At 49.5% G+C, this 25,552-nt stretch overlaps 1 pseudogene; it reads left to right on the top strand.

Annotated features, from left to right (window-relative positions):
* Positions 1-1,197: 1,197 nt before the first annotated feature.
* LOC134433866 (olfactory receptor 14J1-like) lies at positions 1,198-24,858 on the top strand (annotated as a pseudogene).
* The last annotated feature ends 694 nt before the right edge of the window (positions 24,859-25,552 follow it).

Genomic DNA, 25,552 nt, shown 5'->3' with positions numbered 1-25,552 from the left:
ATTGCCAGCCCTTGGCACAGGAACCTCTGGCTGCAGGACAATGCAGCTGCAGCTCCTGGAGCCATCTCCTCAAGCTGGAACATCCCAATGCCTACAGACCCTGTGAGTACATTCTCTGATTGTCTCTTGTGCAGAGCAGCCAGGGGTGCCCAGGGCTGTCCTGCAGAGCAGGGTCCTGCAGCCCAGGGCGCTGTGCTGGGGCAGGGACTCTGCTGCCTGCCAGGGACAGCTCTCAGCCAGCCCTGGCAGCTGCTCCCAGCACTGGGGGACAAGATCTGGGTGGGAGGAGACAGCTGGTAAGGCTTGGAAGTGTTCTCCTTGTGTGGTGAGGATGCTGCATTGTTCAGGGCTGCTCTTAGCATGGCATTTAACTGCAGCACATTTCCAAGTATATTATACAGGGAGCATAGCAAGGCAGGGGCTGCATAAAAGTGAAAATCCTGCTTTTTTAATACACTGCTCTGGGTTGCCTGGATGGAGCCTATAGATTTTCATCTCTCAGTTCAGAATGGAATAATAAAAACATTTTGTCTCAGATCTGAATGAAGCAGGCAGTGACAAATATCTGCACAGGGCCCCTTTGAGGCAGCATCAGTGTCGCTTTTCCAGCCTCCTCAGGGTTGCTCTGACATTCCTATCAGAGCCTGCAGAGCCAGAGCATCCCCTGGGCAGTGCCAGAGCTGGGAGGGGTCTGCAGGGCAGAGCTGAGGCCCCAGGGCTGGGCTGGGCTCTGGCAGCACTGGCAGGGCCCAGCCCTGGGCACAGGGAAGCAGCTGCTGGCAGGGACAGCTCCAGGCAGCAGAGCCCTGGGCAGGCAGTGGGGGGAAAGTGACCCCAAGATGTGCTGGGATATTTAAAGTCCTCTCCAAACCCAACTATTGCTTGATTATTTTTCTTAAAGATCCCCATGCCAAGACAGCTCAAATGTCCAACAGCAGCTGCATCAGGCACTTCCTCCTGCTGGCATTGGCAGACACGCGGCAGCTGCAGCTCCTGCACTTCTGCCTCTTGCTGGGCATCTCCCTGGCTGCCCTCCTGGGCAACGGCCTCATCATCAGCGCCGTAGCCTGCGGCCACCACCTGCACACGCCCATGTTCTTCTTCCTGCTCAACCTGGCCCTCAGCGACCTGGGCATGATCTGCACCACTGTCCCCAAAGCCATGCACAATTCCCTCTGGGACACCAGGGACATCTCCTAGACAGGATGTGCTGCACAGCTCTTTTTCTTTCTCTTCTTTATTGGGGCAGAGTTTTTTCTTCTGACCATCATGTGCTACGACCGCTACCTGTCCATCTGCAAACCCCTGCACTACGGGACCCTGCTGGGCAGCAGAGCTTGTGCCCAGATGGCAGCAGCTGCCTGGGCCAGTGCCTTTCTCTATTCGCTGCTGCACACAGCCAATACATTTTCCCTGCCCCTGTGCCATGGCAATGTCCTGGGCCAGTTCTTCTGTGAAATCCCACACATCCTCAAGCTCTCCTGCTCAAATTCCTCACTCAGGGAACTGGGTCTAATTGCAGTTAGTGGCTGCTTGCTATTTGGTTGTTTTGTTTTCATTGTTTTCTCCTATGTGCAGATCTTCAGGGCTGTGCTGAGGATCCCCTCTGAGCAGGGACGGCACAAAGCCTTTTCCACCTGCCTCCCTCACCTGGCTGTGGTCGCTCTGTTCCTCAGCACTGGTGCATTTGCCTACCTGAAGCCCCCCTCCCTCTCCTCCCCATCCCTGGATCTGGCTGTATCAGTTCTGTACTCAGTGGTGCCTCCAGCCCTGAACCCCCTCATCTACAGCCTGAGGAACCAGGAGCTCAAGGCTGCTGTGAGGAGAATGATGACTGGATGCTTTCAGGAACATTAAACTGCTGGTCAATTTCTGCAAATCACTTGTAATAAAACTAGTTTTTGATACTTCTTGTTGGTTTTATTTTGGAGATTTCTTTCCTTTGTTTTAGTTTTTCCATTCTGTCCACAAAGAAACATCATTGCTTGTGCCATTTCTCATTTTGTTTCTCTCCACCTTCCTTGTGGCCACAGACTGTGTCAATGGGGGACTGCACTCTTGGTGTATTTAAAGGAAGTAAAGGATGTCCCAGCAAAATTTTCTGCAGATATGCCCTTTTGTTGCCTTCTCTGGAGCTGCAGCAGCAATGTCTGTGTGCAGAGCTGGGGGCAGACCAGTGCTGGCACATCAGCCCTGCTCCTGCTGGCCACACCATTCCTGAGCCAGGCCAGGAGCCATTGGCCTTCTTGGCCACCTGATCACACTGATGGCACATGTCCAGCCTGCTGTCCATCAGTCCCTGCAGGTCCCTTTCTGCCTGGCTGCTGTTCAGCCACTCCATCCCCAGCCTATAGCACTGGGGCCAAATTGCAGGGCCTGGTACTTGGATTTTTTTAAACCTGAAATTGCTGGATTCAGCCCCTCAATCCAGCCTGTCCAGGTCTCTCTGCAAAGCCCTTCTATGCTCCCACAGATCAACACTCACATCCAGCTTGGTGTCATGTGCAAAGATGTCCTAGGTTCCAGGGGGCCCCTCAGTGTCACAATGGCCTCTTGGTTACACCAGGCCCTGCACTGTCACATTGTTCTCCTTGGGTCCATGAGACCATGCAGAGCAACAATGGTCTCCTTGGTTCCGTGGGGCCCCAAAATGTGACAATGGACTCCTTGGTTCCATGGGGCTTCACATCTTCTTGTTGGTGCTGCAGTTTCACAGTGGCCCCTTGGTTCCATGAGGCCCCAGAGTGTCACAATGGCCCCATGGGTACATGAAGTCCCACACCGTCACCATGGTCTCTGTAGTTCCACAAGTCCCCTCAGTGTAGCAATGGACTCCTTGTTTCCATGAGGCCACACAGTGGCACAACGTTCTTCCAGATCCCCTGAGGCCCCCTCGTGTCACAGTGGCCCCTTGGTGACACAGGATCCTGCACTGTCACAATGTCCCCTTAGTTCCACGAGGCCCCGCAGTGTCAGAATGGCCCCTTGGTTCCACTGGGCCCTGGAGTCTCCCAATGGTCTCCTTGATTTTCCAGTGTCAAAATGGTGAAACCCCTTGGTTACACAAGGCCCTGCAGTGTCACAATGGCCTCTGTGGTTCCACAAGGACCCAGAGTGTCACGGTGCACTCCCTGGTTCCATTTGGCCCCAGAGCACAACAGTGGACCCCTGGTTCTGTGGGGCTGCATGGTGTCACCATGGTCCTCTTAGTTCCATGAGGCCCTGCAGTGTCACAATGGCCCCAGAGTGTCCCAGTCATAACAGAATGACAGAATCAAATAGGCTGGAAAAGACCTTTGGGATCATCAAGTGCAACCAATGCCCTAATACTGCCTTGTCACACAGACCATGGTGCTAAGTGCCACTGAAGAGGGACAAGGACTCTGCCACCTCCCCCTGGCCAGCCATTTCAATTCTCACTTACCCTTTCTCTGAAGAACTCCTTCCTATTTTCCAGCCTGAACCTCCCCTGGTGCAGCTTAAGGCTGTGTCTTCTTGTCCTGCTCTCCAGCAGATCCACACTCACACCCAGCTTGGTGCCATCTGCAGTTTGTGAATGGTGAACTCGATCCCCTCACCCAGATCACCCGTGAAGATATTAAACAGGACTGGGCCCAACACAGATCCCTGGGGGACACCACCAGTGCCTGGACACCAGCTGGGTGCAGCATCATCCCCACCACTCTCTGAGCCCAGCCTCCAGCCAGCTCTTAAATCTCCCAGCGAGGAGAGAATATGCCCAAGCTGTGGGCTGCAGCTTTTCCAGGGAATGCTGTCAGAGACAGCGTCAAAGGCTTTGCTGAATTCCAGGCACACAACATCCACAGCCTTTCCTGCATCCACAGGTGGGTCACCTGGTCATAAAAGGAGATCAGATCACTCAGGCAGGGCCTGCCACTCCTAAATCCACGCTGGCTGGCTCTGACCCCTCGGCCAGCCTGTGGGTGCCCTGTGATGGCACTCAGGGTGATCTGTTCCATAACCTTGCTGGGCACCCAGGTCAGGCTGACAGGCCTGGAGGTCCCCAGATCCTCCTTCCAGCCCTTCTTGGGGATGGGCTCACACTGGCACCTCCAGTCCTCTGGGAGCTCCCTGCTGAGCCAGCACTGATGGTAAATGATGGAGAGCATCCACATTTGGGGAGCTCATCCACAGCTCCCTCATTGCCCTAGAATGGATCCTGTCTGATCCCATACACTTGTGAGCATCTGAGTGGCTCAGCAGGTCACCCACTGCTTCCTCCTGGATTCCAGGGGCTGTTCTGCTCCCTGTGCCCATCTACCAGCTCAGGAGAACACTTGTCCTGAGGGCAACCTGTCTTAATATTGAAAATTGAGACAAACAAGGTGTTAAGTAGTCTAGCCTTTTCCTTGTCTTTGGTTACTATATTCTCCACTGCATCCAATAAAGAGTAGAGGTTCGCCTTATCCCATATTTTGCTATTAGTTCATTTATAGAAACATTTTCTATTATTTTTCACACAAGTGGCCAGGTTAAGTTCTAATTGAGCTTTCACATCTCAGCTTTTCATTCTGCATGACCTACAACACCCTTAAACACTTCCTAAGTTGCCTGATCTTCTATCCAATGTTGATGCTTCCCGCTTAACATTACTTTCTTGAAATGTGTTCATCCTTCCTGGGCCCCATTTGTTTTTAATGGCTGTTTCCCTTAAAACAATCAGTACCTGCTTTGGTATTCCCCAAATCTGCCTCCTAAACAGGCCAAAGTCTGCCCTTCCTAATTCCAGTGTAGAAGTTTTGTTGCTGCCCCTCCTTCTTTCACAGAATATTGAAAACTTGATTATTTCATGGTCACTCTGCCCCAGGCAGCCTCTGAGCCCCACATCTGCCACCAGCCCTTCTCTGTTTTTGAACAGCAGCAGACAGAGCTTTCCTTGGCAGTGGGAGTGTTACCAAAAATTCAGTAAAACAGAAAACTCCTTAACCCCAGTGTCGCATTAAGAAGCAGCATTCTTTATTCAGCTGGATGAACAGGGGATAGCTCCTCCCAAAGCCGTGCATGCTGAGTACAGGAGAGTTTCTCTTTATTTTCTGTATTTTACATACAGAATCACAGAATCACAGAATGACAGAAATTCAAGGCTGGAAGAGACCTATAAGATCATCAAGTCCAACACATGTTCTAACTATTCAACTAGATCATGGCAGCAAGTGCCACATCCAGTCTTTTTTTGAACTCTTCGAGGGATGATGACTCCACCACCTCACTGGGTAGATGATTCCAGTTGATTGTCCTGGATAAACACACATGTGACAATCGTTTCCCGAATATCATTAACATATTTCCCCTCCCCTTCACGCATGTCCTGGGGGCCCTCTGCTGGTCTCTGGTGGTCGTGGACCCCAATGTTCCAGTGGGCCTGGCTGAGCTGGCAGGACACTGAGGCTGCTGAACTTCCAGTCCCCCTTCTGACACAATGAGCGTTGTGTAGTTTCCATAGGCCTGGGTTTTTGAGAACAAGCTCCAGGTGTCAGCTCAGCTGGTGGAGACAATTTATCATCTGGTAACATGAGGTCACAGAGTGGGTTGTGACATCACAGAGTGGATTATGTGAGGTCATTGAGAGCTATGACATCATACACTGCCTCTGTGACATAACAGAGCCAGCTGTGACATCACATGGCAGAGGTCTGACATCACAGTGCAGACTACAGCATCACAGACTGTGGTCTGACATCAGAGACCAGCTGTGTGACATTGGAGAATGGTCTGTGACATCCCAGAGCAGGCTGTGACATCCCAGAGGGGCTGTGTGACATCCCAGAGGGGCTGTGTGACATCCCAGCAGGGCTGTGTCAGGTCACTGGGTTGGTCACTCTGCCCCAGTTCCCCCTCACAGTTTCTCCCAACAACTCCAATGCTGTCCATGCCCAGCGGGGTCCCTGTCCTCCAGGATCCCCCTGGCCCACCTGGAGCCACAGCCTCCACCAAAGGATGTTCCACAGGATCCACCCCAGAGCCTGACATGGGGACAAGCGGCCAGGGCTGTGTGACCAGGACGTCAGGGACTGGGATTATCCAGGTCACCTGGGTTGGGTTCCCCAGGGCAGGAAAGATGTCTGGCAGCTGGAGCAGTGTCTGGGAAGGGCCTCCAAGGTGGGGCTGGAGCCCTTGGGCTGTGAGCAGAGGCTGAGGGAGCTGGGCTGGTCCAGCCCGGAGCAGGGAAGGCTGAGGGGCTCCTCACCCCAGCCTGGCAGTGACAGCGAGGAGGGGATGGAGAACACAGAGCCAGGCTCTTCACGGGGGGCTGGGGGGAGACAAAAGCCAATGGGTGGAAGGGGAAAGAGGGGAGATCAGCCAGGGCATGAGCAGATGAAATGAGTCAGGCTGGTTTCAGCATTTCCTCAACACCAAAAGCAGCCTGACCTCCCTTCTCCATCCACCACTGCTAGATTTGCAAATCAGGAATTGTTTGAGCTGTTCTGTCCTCAGTCCAGGACAAGAATCCTGATACAAGAACTTAATTGTGTTTATATCTATCACAGAACCACATTAGTCAAAAATTAATTTTAGTATGCAAATCAGTTGTGAACAGTGGACTCATCAGACATGCTGGGACATTGCACATAGCTCAGGGAAGAGTTTGTAATTGTGTGATTGTTATTTTAATGGTGTAATTTTTATTAAGTTATATCCTGTTCAACTGTGGTCTGTTGGCTAAGTCCAGTGTGGGCTGGAGGGAGCTCAAATTTGCACAAGGCTGCTCTGAGTGCCAGCCTTGGATGGGGAAAATGGTGCGGTGGGGATAGGGACAGAGTCTGATTGATTGTCAGCCATGAAAGGTCCTGATTTTCATACCCAGTCAAACTGCATGAGGAGGTACTTGGATTCAATGTCAATTGGAGATTGCACATATCAATTTATGAACAAGGAAAAAAAATTAAACAGGACCTAAAAAGTGTTTTCTCACTGTCTTTTTAAATAGAACATATTCAGTTGAATGCACTTCTGAAATCTCTCCTATTAACCACACAAGATTTGGAAACTGAAATCAAATTATCCCCAGAGATTTGACTTGTTGAGGTGTTCTGAATGTTAATGAGCCCTGGGACACTGAATTCCTGAACTGAAGAGCTGAAGGCTGAACAAGCCTCTGGAGCAGGAAAATTCAGCAGCAGCCTCCAAGGTGCTCAGGATGTCAGCAGCCCCCACTGAGGCCATCCCTGCCCAGAGACCGTGGGGGAATGGGCAGACAAGGGGAGCGTCCCTGGGGCTGGGGCAGCACAACTCAGAGGCATCAGCGGCTCCAGCTGGGAAATGGAATGTGGAATGTGGCTGGGAAAGCCCTGCCTGGGCTGTGCCAAGCCGGACACAAAAGCCCTGAAACCCCATCTCCCAAACAATTCTCTTATTGAGACATTTAAAAGGAATTACAATTGTTTGTGTACTCTGAGTTGGATGCACTGGAGAAATACCAACAGAAGCTTCTCAGGAGCTCAAAACAACCAAACAGCCTTTACTGGGAACTTTAGATAATCGGAGAAATTTTAGCAACAGGTTTAATACAACATTCAATCAACACAGAACACTTCTTAAAGCACTGACTTGGCCAACTTTACAAACTCTTAGCTATTTGAATTTTAAATTACTCAAATTGTCAAAAGTACAGAAATAGAAGGAAAGGACAGAAAGAGAGAAAGGCAAAAAAATACAGAGGAGCACAAAGAGAGGTACCTACTTCTGGATTCCAGCAGTGTTCAGATTGAAATTCCAAGAGGAGGTAGGGTCAAGATGTGTGCTTGCCTTGTTGTCATCCTTAAATACCCCTTGGTCTCCCTGGGCCCTTCCCCCAGGTGGGACTTGGGCTCATTTGGTCCCTCAGGAGCTGGGCTGGGGCTGCAGAGGTGGCGGTGGGGCATTGCCTGTGCTGTGCCAGGGACTGGCAGACACTGCTGGGCTGGGATAGAGGGTCTGGGGGGATTGGGGTTCCAGGGCAGGGCAGTGCTGGGGTTCCAGGGCAAGGCTGGACCTGCCCCTTCCTCCCCCACACACTAAATGTTTCCACCAACAATCTCCTCCAGTCTGTCACAACAGGCAATGTTGGAGGTGGAACTCTCACTGCCAGCCATGGGTGCCTGGAGGAGAGGGACAGTTCTTTTCCATGGCAAGGAAAGCACAGAGCCCCATTGTTTCAGCAGCAGATGAGAAGAGACCCTCAACCTGCAAACGTTAGCTGGACCAGTTTGGTGCTCCCTGGGAGGCCAAGCCAGCCAGATCTGTTCCATGTTCTTTTGTTTTTACGATGCCCCATAATGTCACAATAGTGCCTTGGACCCATGGGGCCCTGCAGTGGTGCCATGATTGGCACCATGGTGCCAATGATTACATGGGGTCCAGCAATGCCACAATAGACCCTTGTTCTGGTTGGTTTCTACAGTCTTGTAAATGCCCCTCAGTGTCACAATGGTACCAATGACTCCATGAGGCCTTGCAGTGTCACAATGGTCTCTGTGGTTCCCCAGGCCCCACAATGTCACGTGATGCTTCTGTACTATAAGCCCTGCAATGTCATAATGGACCTTTGGACCTCAGGGTTTTCAGTGTCCCAATGGTCTTTTTTGGCTCCACAGTGTCACAATGGACCATTGATGACAGAAGGCCCCTCTGTGCCACCCTGGAGCTTTAGTCCTGCACAACTCTGCAGTGTCACAAAGGTCTCTTGGTTTCATGAAGCCCCACAGTATCACAATGGTCCTCTTGGTTCTGTGGGGACCCCCAGGGTCACAATGGTCTTACTGGTTCCATGAGGCCTCAGAGTATCACAATGCTTTGCTTATTCCATGGGGCCTCATAGTGTCACAATGGTCCCCATGCTTCCCCAAGGCCGCTCAGTGTCACAATGGCTCCTTGGTTCCATGAGGCGGTCAAGTGTCTTAATGGTGTCTCCATGATTCCATCAGGCCTTGCAATGTAATAATAGACCTTTGGCTCCATTGGGTCTCATGGTGTCAAAATGGCCCCTTAGTTCCATGACACCCCAAAGTGTCACAATGGCCTCCATGGTTAAATGAGGCCCTGCAGTGTCACAATGGACCCTTGGTTTGATGGGGCCTCTCAGTGTCCCAATGATCCCTACATTCCATGGAGCCACACAGCGTCAGTACGTCCCCCTTCGCTCCATGAGGCCCAGCAATGCCACAGTGCTCTCCACGATTCCATGAGGCCCCACAGTGTCACCATGGTCCCTTGGTCTCACAGGGCCCCACAGTGTCACAATGGTCCCTTGGTGTCACAGGGCCCCACAGTGTCACAATGGTCCCTTGGTTCCATGGGCCCTGTGCTGCTGCATTCCCCCCTCCCCTTCTCAGGCTGCCCTGCCAGCTGAGAAATGCTCCTTGGGCCTGGGCCTTGGCCAACAGCCCCTGGGCTCAGCTCCTCTGCAGCTCATCACAAACACTGTCTGCTCCAGGCACTGCTGCTGCCCAACCAGCTCCTGATTCCTTTAGGAGGAGCCCTGGGTATTGGAATATGAATCCCAATATTACCAGATAGATTGTGCCTGGGCCCGTCTGACCCCTGCTGCTAGGCCAAAGGCGGCAACTGTGGTGTTTCACTCCAGAGACACTTTTGGCTGGCCGGAGGTTGCAGCTGGGGGCTGAAACAAGTCCAGGCTTGTAGAAACTCAGTTTACCTCAGGTAGGAAGTCTTCAGGCGATGGTGAATAGAAAGGAGATGGATTCTGCCAGAGGGTTAATATCCAGAGTTTATTGCATGGTCACAGATGTATGAATCTCAGGTAACAGCTCCAACAGAATGGCAAGCACATGGTCCTTGGTCAATTTAGGCCCAGGGACAGGGGGAGGGGAAGGGACAGGTGAGCCACCAACCAGGTGGGAGGGGCAGGGTCTCAGGGGATGATGACACCCAGACAGGCCAATGACCCCCAGGCCTGAAGGGCATCCTTTGAACTTGACCGACAACACGAGGCCTTGCTGGAATGTTAAGCCTGATTGACAGGACTCACTCAGCAAGGGGGCAAGGGGGAAGGGAGAGGGAAGGTGCCACACCTGGGAGGTGACTAGGAAGTCTAAAACAGGAAACTGCAACACACTGCAACACCTGTGAAGTGTTTTTGTTCCCCCAGTGGCACAACATCCCTGTTCTCACCCTACCAAAGAAAGCAGTTGATGCCAAGTGTGGCCAGGATGAACCATTGCTGGGACTGAAGCCCCTCTCTTGGGGCCCTGCACACAGCGCTCCAAAAGGAGCCCTTGGAGCTCTCCTGGGCCAGCGACTCCCTCTGAGTGGGGCCTCTCCCAGCTGGGAACTCTCCTGTTTGCTGCACTCGGGGATCCTGAACAACGATGGAGCCTGGGCTGATCCCCCCACTCCTCCAGGCTCAATCCTTGGCCCGCTGGGGAGATGCCAAAGGATCCACAGGGAGCATTCCCTGCCCTCGGGAATTTCTCACAGGGGCCTTGCACTGACTCTTTGTGTCTGTGTGCACACAGGAGTGCCCGTGCTGGGGAAATGTGGAAGAAATGCTGCACTCTGAGGGACTTGAGTGCCTTGCATAGCTGAGTCAGTCAGATATCCAGGTATCAGTAAGTAAGTTAAGTCACAAGGTCTAAACAAAGTTAAATGCTGCTAAGAGTTGTTCTTTTGCTATGTTGTTAAGTTTAATTTGAGTTATTAGCTAAGTTAAATATTGTTAAGTGTTATTTCTTTGTTCAATTGTCATAGTTTTTAAGTTAGGTTAAATAGTCTTAAGTGCTGTTATTTTGCTAAATTGTGAAGTTTTTAGGTACCAGTTAAGGTGTAAGTTAACTCCTGTTAAGTTTGAGCTCTGTAAGCTGTTGGGCCATATTCCTTTTATCCTTACTCTCTCTGTCCTCGTGTTACACACACAGGGACAGTTCTTGGTTCATTTCTGGTATGATTGCCTAGATTGTGTTTGGTTTTGTTGTTGCTTTGTTTCCTTGGTGTGCCTGAAGTGTCCACTCAGGAGCAGAGTGACTCTTGCCAAGGAACTTTGTGCTGCTGTCCTTTAATATTAAATCTGGTTTTTGCTGATCCCTTGCTGGGGATTTTTCAGCGCTCTCAAGGCCTCGTTTGTAAAAGGGTGAAGGAGCCCAGTCCTGGGCTCTGGCCCTGGGGGACACGGGGAGGCTGCCAGGGGGTCCCTGTCCCCCTGTGCCACCCCCAGGGCCCCGGCCCCCCGTCCCCGTGTCAGGCTCTGGGGTCGATCTCGTGGAACATCCTCTGGGGGAGGCTGCGGGGCCGGGGGGACCCGGGGGGACCCAGGGGGACAGGGGACCCCGCTGTACACAAGCTTGGTTGGACTGCTCTGGGGGGAGCTGTGAGGGGGGCCGGGGCAGAGTGACCTCCCCAGGGACCTCACACAGCCCCTGTGATGTCACACAGCCTTCTGTGATGTCACACAGTCATCTGAGATGTCACTCTAGGATGTAATACAGCCATCTCTGTGATGCCACAGAAGACACTGTGATGTCAAAAAAGTCACCATGTGATGTCACTGTCTTTTTGTGATATCACAGTCTGTTCTGTGAGGTCACAGCCTGCTCTATGATGTCACACAGCCACCTGGTGATGTCACAAACCAATCTTTGATGCCACAGATTCACACTTTATGATGGCAGAGTCTGCTCTATGGCCTCACATCCTACTCTGTGATGCAACAGCCAGCTCTGTGATGTCAAAACTCCCTCAGTGATGACACAAAATACTCAAGAACTCAGTTACATTGAAATGCTGAAGTTTCTTGCACTTTGAAGAGATCCCTGTCAGGGACAGGACTGAGAAAGTGTCCCCAGGTTCCAGGGAGAGCAGAACACTGGAGGCAGTGATGACAGCTGGGGACAAACAAGGCAAAGGTGTCTCTGGTGCTGAGCAAAGCTGGATGTGTTTGAGGAATGCAAAGGGACAAGGCCTGAGCCCCAGCCCCTGGCCAGGCAGATCCTGTCCCTCCCTTCTTGCTCAGGGCTCTTCCCGGGAGGGGCACTGGCATGTGGGGCTGTGCAATGCCAAGGGCAGGAGCATGGGGCGGCCCCTGCCAGGCTGCTGAGCAGGGACAAGGAGGCAATGAGGCTCCAGCCCTGCAAGGGTCACTTGTCCCCTCGTGGCCTCAGGCCCAGGCCCAGCAGCCATGGGCAAAGTGCTGCCCAAGTTGGCTCAGCAGGGCTGTCTTGCAGCTGCTGCCCATCCCTGTGCCCTGTGCATCCCAGGCTGTCCCACGGTGTCTCTGCCCTGTGCCTCTGTCCTTGCAGGCTGTCGTCCCTGGCACAGCACAGGCAATGCTCCACAGCTATTAAAGCGTCCTGAGTGGGTCGCTGGAGGTGAGAGACGAGAATCTTGTTTCTTGATCAGAAAGCTGGATTTATTGATATATGATATATAATACATTATTACTATACTAAATAGAATAAAGAGAGAAGTTTGCAAATGCTTGCTAAGCTAAGAATAGAAAAAAAGAATTCTATAACAAAGTTGTGTCCAGGGACTCAGTCCCCAGCTTGTTCCTGTGACTGGCTCTTAATTATAAACAAGCACATGAGACCAATCACAGAGGCCCCTGTTGCATTTCACAGCAGCTGATAATAATTGTTTACATTCTTTTTCTGAGGCCCTTGCTTCCCAGAAAATGCAGAAATCTGAAAGAAAGGATTTCTGTGAAAAAAATGTCTGCGACACACAGCCATCTCTGCAGCCCCCAGCCCAGCTCCTGAGAGACCAAATGCCACCAAGTCTGACCTGGCGGAAGGGCTCAGGCAGATCAAGGGGTATTAAAGGCTGACCACAATGCAAGCACATATCTTGACCCTACCTCCTCTTGGAATTTTCATCTGAACACCACTGAAATCCAGGAGCTGGTAGCTCTGTGTGTGCCTCTTTATATCTTTTTTGTCTTTCTGTCTTTTTGTGTTTTCTGTTTCTGTGCTCCTGCAAATTTTGATTAACATTAAATTGAACAGGCTTAGAGTTTGTCAAGTCGAATGGGCCTAGTCAATGCTTTGAGAAGTGTTTTTTGTTGATTGAATGTCTGTCATCGTTTGACATGAGAAGAATTTTCAAAAGCAATTCAAAACTTTTTGTGTAACTGACAATCTGTTAAACTATTAAGATACTGAACACATCTCTGTGAAACACATATGTTAAAGATGAAAAAAGCCAGGAACTTCCTCTTTCTTTTCCAGTCAACAAAGCAGCAGCAGGCCCTGGCCCTGGTCCCCATCTCAACCAAACCAAACCAAACCAAACCAAACCAAACCAAACCAAACCAAACCAAACCAAACCAAACCAAACCAAACCAAACCAACCCAACCCAACCCAACCCAAACCAAACCAAACCAAACCAAACTAAACCAAACCAAACCAAACCAAACCAAACCAAACCAAACCAAGGAACCCTGCCGTGGGCTGAGCCCCTTTCCCCCACCTCCCCCAGGATGCCCCCCCCATTGGCCCCGTTCTAACCAAACCATACCCCAAAAACTACCAAACAGGAAAAAAAAGGTTCTACAAAACCCTAACCAGAACAAAGCTAGACGCACTTATTAAAACTTACGATCAAGTCCCCTTCCCCCAACACCACTCAAACCATAAACCTCTACAACCTGCAACCCATAAAAAATAACCCTACAACTAAAATTAAACACAAAACACCCCAAAAACAAACCATAAAACCGATCCCAACAGAGTCCAACCACAACTTCCACCACAAGTTATTGACAGGTCAGGTGTTAATCCTTTCAATACTTCAATCCTCCCTCAAGTATAAAAAAAAAACCAAAATACAAGCATATAAAAAACAATATAAAACCATCAAAGTCAGTAAACAAGAAATTAAATCCCAGATTAAAAAAAAAGAAAAAAATATCTTCATCTTAAAACTAAAATCTTCTTATAAACTATAGAGAAAAAACTCTTTTCCTTTATTACACATAAAACTAAAAACCAAAATTCAAAATAATATCAAACAAAAACTTCCATACTAAAGTAAACAAACATTTAAATAACTGTAATTTCATCAAAAGATTAGGCAGGGGAAAAGAAATAATCCACTATCCCCAAGAGAAGATCTCTATTCCCAGAGATAAAAACAATTTTAGAAGAAAATAATAAAAACTGTTACCTTTAAACAACTCATCTTTAAAACATTTTAGAATTAAACTGAAAAAAAAGAGTATTCTACAAATAGTAAGCTAAGTAGAAATTTTAAGTTTACTTTCTTTACATTGTCAGTAAAAAGAAAAAGTTGCAGAGAAAAAGAAGTGTTCTAAAGAGTTTAATTTAATTCTTACTACCTTTCTCTTTTAAATTTATTTTTAATAAAATTTTCCTTTAAAACCTTTTAAATTTTTTGGCTTACTTTACCTTTCTCATAATCCAATCTCACAACAAAATAAATACATAAAAAAATTAACTGACACTAAAACCCACCACACTCATCAGTACATTAATTAGGAAATCTCACAATTAGAAAAATCTTAAATTAACAAACCAAAACCACTACAATGTCGTAATAAACCTTTTGCCAAAGTTTCTCTGATTTTCTAAAGTTGCCAGTAAAGCCTGTTTTGTTGTTTTGAGCCCCTGAGAATCTCTTGTTGGTATTTTCCAGGGAGTCCAACTCAGACTACACAAACAATTGTAACTCCTTTTAAATGTCTCTTTGAGAGAGTTGTTTGGCGTTTGGGAGTCAGGGCTTGTCTGTCCTGCTTGGCCCAGCCCAGGCAGGGCTTTCCCAGCCACATTCCACACTCCATTTCCCAGCTGGAGCCGCTGGTGCCTCTGAGTTGTGCTGCCCCAGCCCCAGGGACGCTCCCCTTGTCTGCCCATTCCCCCACGGTCTCTGGGCAGGGATGGCCTCAGTGGGGGCTGCTGACATCCTGAGCACCTTGGAGGCTGCTGCTGAATTTTCCTGCTCCAGAGGCTTGTTCAGCCTTCAGCTCTTCAGTTCAGGAATTCAGTGTCCCAGGGCTCATAAACATTCAGAACAACTTAACAAGCCAAACCTCTGGGGATAATTTGATTTCAGTTTCCAGATCTTGTGTGGTTAATAAGAGAGAATTCATAAGTACATTCAACTCAATATGTTCTATTTAAAAACACTGTGAGAAAACATTTCTTAGGTCCTGCTTCAGTTTTTTGTTATTTATTTTATTAACAGAGGAATGTTAATAGCAATCTCCAATTGACAATGAATGCATGTAGCTCCTCATGCTGTTTGAGTAGATATGAAAATCAAGACCCTTCATGGCTGACAATCAATCAGACTCTGTCCCTACTCCCACCCGACCATTTCCCCCATCCAAGCCCTGGCACTCAGAGCAGCCTTGTGCAAATCTGAGCTCCCTCCAGCCCAGGCTGCACCTGCAGCTTTCAGCTCCTTGGCTCCAACTCCCACCTGCCTTTCCTTGGAGAAGGAACTGCCTGAGGCACAGAGTGATGTTCATTTATTGTCAGCCAACAAAGACAAGGGAAGGCACATCTCCATCAAATGCAAAAGTCATTCTTCTCCTGGGCACTGCCCTGCACTTTATTCCCCACAGCCTGTCCTGTTTCCTTCATCCCTGCATTGCCAGGGACTTTGTGGGACAAGGGAGCTCTGCTCTGGCTATGGAGGGAGATGCAAGTGCCACCACTGGGGTGGGAACCACAACTCATCAGGTTTGCGTCCTTTGGGGGTCAGGAACTGGTGAGACTCAGAGGCACAGGAAGTTTCTCTTCATGGCCAACAGACTATAGTGGAACAGGACACAATTTAATAACAATCACACTCTTCCCTGAGCTATGTGCATGGTCTCTGCAGCATCTGATGAGTCCACCATCCACAAGTGATTTCCATACTGAAATTAATTTCACACAATGTGGTTCTGTAATCGATACGAACACAATTAGTTCTGGTATCAGGTTGCTCATCTTGGTGTGGTGCAAAAGAGCTCCAACAATTCCTGATTTGCAAAGCTGTCAGTGGTGAATGGAGAAGGGAGGTCAGGCTGCTCTTGCTGTTGAGGAAATGCTGAAAGCAGCCTGACTCATTTCATCTCCTCATGCCCTGGCTGATCTCCCCTCTTTCCCCTTCCACCCATTGGCTTTTGTCTCCCCCCAGCCCCCCGTGAAGAGCCTGGCTCTGTGTTCTCCATCCCCTCCTTGGTGGCACTGCCAGGCTGGGATGAGGAGCCCCTCAGCCTTCCCTGCTCCAGGCTGGACAAGCCCAGCTCCCTCAGCCTCTGCTCACAGCCCAAGGGCTCCAGCCCCACCTTGGAGGCCCTTCCCAGACCCTGCTCCAGCTGCCAGACATCTTTCCTGCCCTGGGGAACCCAACCCAGGCCACAGCGATCTGGATAATCCCCGTCCCTGCTGTCCTGGTCACACAGCCCTGGCCCCTTGTCCCCTGTCAGGCTCTGGGGTGGATCCTGTGGAACATCCTTTGGTGGAGGCTGTGGCTCCAGGTAGGCCGGGGGAATCCCAGGGGACAGGGACCACGCTGGGCATGGACAGCATTGGAGTTGTTGGGAGAAACTATGAGGGGGAGCTGGGGCAGAGTGACCAACCCAGTGACCTGACACAGCCCCTCTGGGATGTCACACAGCCCCTCTGGGATGTCACAGCTGCTCTGTGATGTCACAGCCCATTCTCTAATGTCACACTGCTGGTCTCTGATGTCACTGCCAATTCTGTGATGGCAGACCTCTGCAGTGTGATGTCACAGTTAGCTCTGTGATTTCAGACTTCTGTCCTGTGGTGTCACAGAGGCAATCTGTTATGTCATAGCTGCTCAATGACCCCACATAACCCACTCTGTGATGTCACAGCCCACTCTGTGACCTCATGTTACCAGATGATCAATTGTCTCCACCAGCTGAGCTGACACCTGGAGCTTGTTCTCCACAACCCCAGGCCTGTGGAAACCACACAATACCCATTGTGTGAGAAAGGGAACTGGAAGTTCAGCAGCCTCAGTGTCCTGCCAGCTCAGCCAGGCCCACTGGAACATTGGGGTCCACGACCACCAGGGCTCACCAGAGACACCCCCAGGAGAGAAGAACACATGGGTAAAGGGGAGGGGAAACACGTTAATGATTTTGGGTAAATTATATTCATACATGTGTTTAGTCCAGGACAATCAATGCATATGTGTGCAAAATACAGAAAATAAACAGAAACTTTCCTGTACTCAGCATGCACGGCTTTGGGAGGAGCTGTCCCCCGTGTATTTAGCTGAATAAAGAATGTTGATTCTTAATGCTACATTGGTGTTAAGGAGTTTTCTATTTTAACAAATTTTGGGTAACACTCCCACCTAGAGGACTGGAGGTGCCAGTGTGACCCCACCCAAACAAGGGCTGGAAGGAGGATCTGGGGAACTCCAGGCGTGTCAGCCTGACCTGGGTGCCCAGCAAGGTTATGGAACAGATCACCTTGAGTGCCATCACAGGGCACTCACAGGATGGCCGAGGGATCAGAGCCTGCCAGCATGGATTTCACTATCTGCACTGATGATCTGGATGACGGGATTGGTCAACCATTGGCAAATTTGCAGATGACACCAAGTTGTCTGGGAGTGCTGATCTGCTTGAGGGTAGGAGGGCTCTGCACAGGCTTTGGACAGGCTGGATCCAGGGCCCAAATCCAACAAGGTGAGGTTTAATCAGTCCAAATATTGGATCCTGCACTTTGGCCACAACAACCCCTGCAGCACTACAGGCTGGGGACAGCGCGTCTGGAGAGCAGCCAGGCAGAAAGGGATCTGGAGGCACTGATGGACAGCAGGCTGGACATGAGCCAGCAGTGTGCCCAGGTGGCCAAGAAGGCCAATGGCTCCTGGCTGGATCAGGAATCGTGTAGCCAGGGCCAGCATTGCAGGCAATAAAAATCTCTGCAATGGTGTACCAGGGCAGAGATGGGCTGTTTGAAGGGGAAGGAACAGGGGCAGGCAAAAGGAAGAAATTTGCAGCAGGAAGAGTAAAGAAAGCAGAGGTGAAGCAAATTAAACGCTCAGGGCAGTTTGGGGGTTGCTGCCAGGCAGCCCTGGCTCTGAGCAACAGCGTCTGCAGTGGGACAGGAAACTCCCAGCTGATGGGAACAAACTTTCTGGCTGACTGCAGAGGCCAGGACAAAGCTGAGTGGTTTCCCTGGTGTCCCCCAGCCCTTGTGGCCCCAGGGGCTGATGCCATTTGTGCTCCCTCAGGTTCATGTCCCCACAGCAACAGCATGGGGGTTCTCCCCCTGCTGTATGCAATGCAAACAGGGGCTCCTGAGCCAGTGCTGCCGTGTCTGTGCCTGCAAGGATGGGGCACCTGTGTGAGCTGGGGGAGAGGCCAGGGCTGCAGAGGGGGGATGTTGTTGGCAGCTCCAAGAGGACGCTCTGGGAGGCTGCCCTGGGCTGTGCAGCGCACTGGGGATGGATCAGTCCCTGCTCTGCTGCTCCTTCCCATCTCCCCCAGGGTCCTTGCAGAGCCCCAGCCATACTGTTTGTCCCCAACCTGCCCACGGCCAGCCTGGGGCTGCTCATGGGGGTTTTCTGTGCTGAGCATTGGCCTGGGTGTGTCCTTGAGAGAGCCTGGGCAAGGAGCCTGGAGCCCCCAGGCCCTGGCCTGAGGCATCAGTGCTGCCCCAGCAGTGCCCATGGCCTGTCCCTGCTGCAGCCCCGGCACTGCCACCCCCAGGGCTGTGCCCGGCCCTGAGAGCACTCAGGCCTTACAGCAACACCAGGGCCACCAGAGCAGCGGGGCAGGGCCACGGCAGCAGCACTGGCAACACCAAGTGCTGCTGCTGCTGGGGACAGCTGCTGGGCCAGCACTGATCTGCCCCCAGCTCTGCACACAGACATTGCTGCTGCAGCTCCAGAGAAGGCAACAAAAGGGCATCTCTGCAGAAAACTCTGCTGGGAGATTATTTAGCTCCTTTAAAGCAACCAAGAGCACAGCCCCTCATTGATACAGGCAGTTGCCCCAAGGAAGGTGGAGAGAAACAAAATTAGAAATGGCACAAACAATCATATTTATTAGCGGACAAGGTGAAAAAGTAAAATAAAAAGAGAAAGAAGCTCCAAAATGAAACCAAGCAGAAGTATCAAAGATGACTTTTATTACAAGTGATTTGCAGAAATTGGCCAGCAGTTTAATGTTTCTGAAACCATCCAGTCATCATTGTCCGCACTGCAGCCTTGAGCTCCTGATTCCTCAGGCTGTAGATGAGGGGGTTCAGGGCTGGAGGACTGCGTACAGAACTGACAGGGCCAGATCCAGGGATGGAGAGGACATGGTGGGGGGCTTTAGGTAGGTAAAAAATGAGGTGCTGATGAATAGAGAGATCACGGCCAGGTGAGGGAGGCAGGTGGAAAAGGCTTTGTGCCGTCCCTGCTCAGAGAGAATCCTCAGCATGGCCCTGAAGATCTGCACATAGGAGAAAACAATGAACACAAAGTAGCCAATTCCTAAACAGGCACACACTGCAAGAAGCCCAAGTTCTCTGAGAAAGGTTTTAGCACAGGAGAGCTTGAGGATCTGTGGGATTTCACAGAAGAACTGTCCCAGGACATTGCCATGGCACAGGGGCAGGGAAAATGTATTGGCTGTGTGCAGTAGTGAATAGAGAAAGGCACTGGCCCAGGCAGCTGCTGCCATGTGGGCACAAGCTCTGCTGCCCAGGAGGGTCCCGTAGTGCAAGGGTTTGCAGATGGACACATAGCGGTCGTAGTGCATGATGGTCAGCAGGGAAAGCTCTGCTGACATGAAAAAGGCAAAAAAAAAGGGCTGTGCAGCACATCCTGTCTAGGAGATGTCCCTGGTGTCCCAGATGGAATTGTGCATGGCTTTGGGGACAGTGGTGCAGATGGAGCCCAGGTCGCTGAGGGCCAGGTTGAGCAGGAAGAAGAACATGGGCGTGTGCAGGTGGTGGCCGCAGGCTACAGCACTGATGATGAGGCCGTTGCCCAGGAGGGCAGCCAGGGAGATGCCCAGCAAGAGGCAGAAGTGCAGGAGCTGCAGCTGCTGCGTGTCTGCCAGTGCCAGCAGGAGGAAGTGCCTGATGGAGCTGTTGTTGGACATTTGTTCTTCCTTAGCATGGGGATCTTTAAGAAAAGAAATCATGGAGTAGTTGGGTTTGGAGAGGACCTTAAATATCCCAGCACATCTTGGGGTCACTTTCCCCCCACTGCCTGCCCAGGGCTCTGCTGCCTGGAGCTGTCCCTGCCAGCAGCTGCTTTCCTGTGCCCAGGGCTGGGCCCTGCAGTGCTGCCAGAGCCCAGCCCAGCCCTGGGGGCTCAGCTCTGCCCTGCAGATCCCTCCCAGCTCAGGCACTGCCCAGGGGCAGCTCTGGCTCTGCAGGCTGTGACGGCAATGTCAGAGGAACGATGAGGATGCTAGAAAATCAACACTGATGCTGCCTGTAAAGGACCCTGTGCTGATTTCTGTCACTGCCTGCTTTATTCAAATCTGTGAGAAATTTTTTGTTTTTAGTTTTTCAACCTGAACGGCAAGATGAATATCTATGTGCAATTTCCCATCCAGGAAACCCAGAGCATTAAATAACAAAGGCAAGATTTTCCCTTTAATGCAGTCTCTGCCTTGTTGTTCTCCCTGTATAATCTACTTGGAAATGTTCTGCAGTTAAATGCCATGCTGGGAGCAGTCCTGAACAATGCACCAAGAATTATTCTACTGGTCCCCATTGAAATCGCAAGATTCCTTTTCCCTTCCCGAAAGGAAATGAAATTTCCTTTCGGGAAGGGAAAAAGAATCTTGCGAATCCCAAAAGAAAGGCTTACAAACACTCTTGAAAGGAGGTAGGTTCAAATGAAATGCAATTGAAAAAAGCAGAAAATCGGGAATTTTAGTGTCTTCAAAAAATCGGCTGTGAGGAAATCAGCTGCATTGCAAAGGACCAAACCATGCCAAAACTAAGCTCACAGATGTTGCAACTGCACGGGAAAAAGACAAGGAGGATGACAAACCTTGGAGGGGAAGATATGAGAGACTTGGCAAGCATACTTAAAAAGAAAAGAAGAAAATTAAAGAAAAAAATCTTTCCCAAAGTCGAAGCCATCAAAATGCAGGCAGGCCATACGATATCAAGTGAAGCACATGGAGCAAAACTTGCCACAATTGATCCCCACTGAAGGCCAAAACAGAAAAGACTTACAAACATGCAGGAATTGAGATACCTTCAAAGGAATTGCAATTCGAGGAGAAAAGAAGAAAATTTGGGAAATTAAGTGACTGTAAAATAATAGCCTGGGATTATATCCGGTGCAGTGAAAAGGACCAAAACATGCCAAAACTAAGCTCACAGATGTTGCAATAGAATGGGAAAAAGTCAAGGAGGAAGACACAACTTAGGGGGCAAGATATGAGGGACATGGCCTAGACACTTCAGAAAACAACCAAAAAAAGAAAAACATCTTTCCCAAAGTCAAAGCCATCAAAATGCAGGCAGGCCATATGCCAGCAAGTGCAGGCACATGCAGCAAAGCTTGCCAAAATTGATCCCCACTGAAGGCCAAAACAGAAAAGAAGGACCTGCAAACACGCTGGAATGGAGACACCATCAAAGGAATTGCAATTGGAGGAGAAAAAAAGAAAATTTGGGAAATTTATTGACTCTAAGAAAATGGCCCAGGATTATATCAGGTGCAGTGCAAAGGACCAAAACATGCCAAAACTAAGCTCACAGATGTTGCAAAAGCAGGGGAAAAAGTCAAGGAGGAAGACAAAACTTAGGGGGCAAGATATGAGGGACGTGGCATGGACACTTCAGAAAACAACCAAAAAAAGAAAAAAATCTTTCAAAAGTCAAAGCCATCAAAAGGCATGGCATGCCATCAAGGGCAGGCACATGCACCAAAGATTCCTCTATTGGTCCCCATTGAAATCGCAAGATACTCTGAAAACCTGAAACTCCTGTAAACTATACTTCAGACTGCCAAAAGTGAACACAGACCACTGGGTGTTGTATTTGCGGACATTGCCAAGGCTTTTGACACCATAAGCCACCATCACATCATACATGCTTTGCAGCTGAGGGGAGTGGATCCCCACATCATTGGCCTGATGAACAATATGTACAAAGACATCAGTATGTATGTCACCACAAAAATGAACACACACACAGACAAAATCCAGATCCGGGTTGGAGTAAAGCAGGGTGACCCGCTGTCACCCCTTTTATTTAACCTGGCAATGGACCTCCTGTTGTGCAAGCTGGAAGAGAGTGGTAAAGGAATCCACCGAGGACAGAGTAGTATAACAGCAATGGCATTTGCTGACGATCTGGTCTTGTTGAGCGACTCCTGGGAAAACATGAAAACAAATATCAAGATATTAGAGATCTTCTGCGATTTCACCGGTCTCAAAACACAAGGGGAAAAGTGCCATGGCTTCTACATCAAGCCCACAAAAGACTCTTACACCTTCAATAACTGCGCTGCATGGACCATCAACAGCGCACCCCTGAACATGATCAACCCTGGGGAATATGAGAAATACCTTGGCCTACACTTTGAGGCCTGGACTGGGATAGCAAAAACCAACCTCCCCACAAAACTAGAATTTTAGCTTGAATGAATTGATCAAGCTCCACTTAAACCTCTGCAAATACTCGATATCCTCAAAACATACACCATCCCTCGACTGACCTACCTGGCTGGCCATTCACAAATGAAACAGGGGCCCTTGAAGCCCTTGACCAGAAGATCCGAACAGCGGTCAAGGACTGGCTGCAACTACCTCTGAGCATCTGCAATGCCATCTTGTACTCAAGCACGAAGGACGGCGGTTTGAGCGTCACCAAGTTGGCGGGACTGATTCCCAGTGTACAGGCCCGGAGACTGCACTGAATTATGCAGTCCTCGGATGAAACAATGAAGGAGTTCCTAGAGAAGGATCAAATGGAACAACTGTATAAGAAATTGTGGATTCAAGCTGCAGGGGAAAGTGAGAAGATACCCTCAATTTGGGAAGCACTACCGGCGAATGAACCATCCAACAGTGCAGACACAACCTCGGAGTGGGAAACACCGACCCTTAAAACTAAATTTCCTAAACCTTGTGATTGGCGGAGAAAAGAATTCAAGAAATGGACCAAATTAATATCCCAAGTTCATGGAATTAAAAGCTTTGAAGGTGATAAAATTAGTAGTCATTGGCTCCAATACTATAGATGCATTCCTCATGGGAAACTCCTCACTACACTACAACTTAGGGCCAACTTCTACCCCACAAGAGAATTTCTCTTCTGGGGTAGAGAGGAAAATTACATCAAGGCTTGTAGGCACTGTGATGCGGACAACGAAACCTGCGCCCTCATCCTCGGCTACTGCCCAGTGATTCAGGATGCTCGAATCAAGAGGCACAATCATATCTGTGAAAGGCTTATTGAGGAGATGAAGAAGAGGGACTGGGTAGTGTTCAAAGAACCACCCATAGGGGAAACCATCAAGAAGCTGTACAAACCAGATCTGATATCTGTTAAGGACGGACGTGCATTCGTCGTGAAAGTGACAGTACGATACAAAGCCTCCAAAACATCTCTGGAAGAAGCCGCTGCAGAGAAAGTAAACAAGTATAAGCATTTGGAAACCAAGGTGCAAAGCCTCACCAATGCAAAGAACGTTGTTTTTATGGGCTTTCCCCTTGGAGCGCGGGGGAACTGGTACAAGGGGAACTTTGAACTTTTGAGTACACTTGGCCTCTCCAAATCGAGGCAAGCGATGGTTGCGAAGACTTTATCCACAGATGTCGGCGGAAGGGAACCAGGACATCAGTTTGATCATCACAGGCTCAATTTTATTGATCAGTACGGCGGGTTAAATACAGTTAATAATGAGCTTCATACATATTGCAAAAGTTGAGCTCAGGATTGGTCAGCTTGCATATCAGCACCTACGCCTACTTCTACATTCCTATGGTTCCACTTTTGATACTTTCTACATATTCTTAGGATGTATTCAGGACTAATCTCAACTCCCTATCCTCATGTTGCAGCAAGGTCACTGCTGACTCTTCCTTTCCGCTTGCTGACTGCTGACTTTTCTCCTTCAGCTTAACCAGTGGCATTATATCAGTGTGGCCTTTCTCAGCTAACCAATTATTAATAATGCTCTCCACACACAGAAGAACTCATATTGTCTGTGGAGATTGTACATATGTTCACCAGTAGGGCCAGAAGATTACATTATTCAGGGTAGTGAATTTTTGCATTTTTTGTACTTTGTAATGTTTTGTAGATCTTTATTGCTGTTTTAATATGTTGATTTTTGTATGCAATTTTTTTTTTGTATCACTTTTACATTTTAATAAACTAGAGAGTAGCTAGGTTTGTAAGGAAGCCACAAGCCAGTTAAGTAGCTCATAGTGAGTAGGGACAAAGACTTTAATTCATAACGCATCAATTACCACCTGATTCAGACCAATTTACTGTATTTGAAACAATTTACCGGATTTGTCCAAGGTGGACGGGCCACCTTTATTTAACCCGGAAAAGGAACATATATTATTTATATGTGTTTGAAAAATAGCCAAATGCCTCGTCATCTAAGTAGTGACGTGCATGAATGGATGAACAGATTCCCACTGTCCCTACCTACTATACAGCAAAACCACAGCAAAGGCAACGGGCTTGGCAGAATCAGCGGGGAAAGAAGACCCTGTTGAGCTTGACTCTAGTCTGGCACTGTGAAGAGACATGAGAGGGGTAGAATAAGTGGGAGGCCTGGAATGCGCTCGGCAGTGCAGGGTGACCCGCCCGCTGGCTTCCCGGCCGTTGGTGAAATACCACTACTCTGATTGTTTTTTCACTTACCCAGTGAAGCGGGGGGGCAAACCCTGAGGGGGGCTCTTGCTTCTGGCGCCCACCCCCCAGGGTGGCTAACAGCCACTCTATTGGATAGTGAACCCCCATCTCCCAGTCGCTCTATCGACCGGTCTGCCTGCAGGCACAGGAATGAGGCTGAGCACTCAGACATCTCTTAGTGGCTTATTCAGCCATCCTATCTCTCTTTTCCCTCGAGGGCCCCTCAATATATACCGTATCCTCCACACACCAGCAGGTTATTTTCTGTCTCCGCAGGAGGGAAGCCGAGACAAGGAGAGCTCCTCAGAGAAAATCCCAGGGCGCATTTTGGAGGTCCATCTATGCCTCTCTGCCCCTGTGGAGACATTTCCTCCTACCTGGCTCGCAAGTGACTGTTTTGTGAAGATGAACAAAACTCCACAACTTTGTGAAAGTTGTAAAGCCGGTATGTTTATTACAGTGCTGGATGCATGTGGAGATTACTCTCCTTAAAAGACATGCATACTTCTGGGAATTTCAGGTCCCTTTTTATTCCCCTCTAAAATACATATGCATACAATCTTACAATAGGTTCATACATATTCATTTTCACAAATTTTGCCATTTAGACATTTGCCACCAGTTCTTCTTTATCAGAAGGAATTCCTAGGTCAGGTTGACCTGCTCTCACCGCAGTCTTTCTGTCTCCCCCCCCTTATCTCTGTCCTTCACTGAAGCAGTTTCTCTGAGCCTAGGCTTCTTAGGAGAACAGGCAGTCACACTAAATAGCTAT

This window comes from Melospiza melodia, unplaced genomic scaffold (assembly GCF_035770615.1).
Source record: "Melospiza melodia melodia isolate bMelMel2 unplaced genomic scaffold, bMelMel2.pri scaffold_28, whole genome shotgun sequence".
Classification (NCBI taxonomy): domain Eukaryota; kingdom Metazoa; phylum Chordata; class Aves; order Passeriformes; family Passerellidae; genus Melospiza; species Melospiza melodia.
The sequence above is the reverse complement of the archived record's forward strand: the minus strand, read 5'-3'. Positions and strand labels throughout refer to the sequence as shown.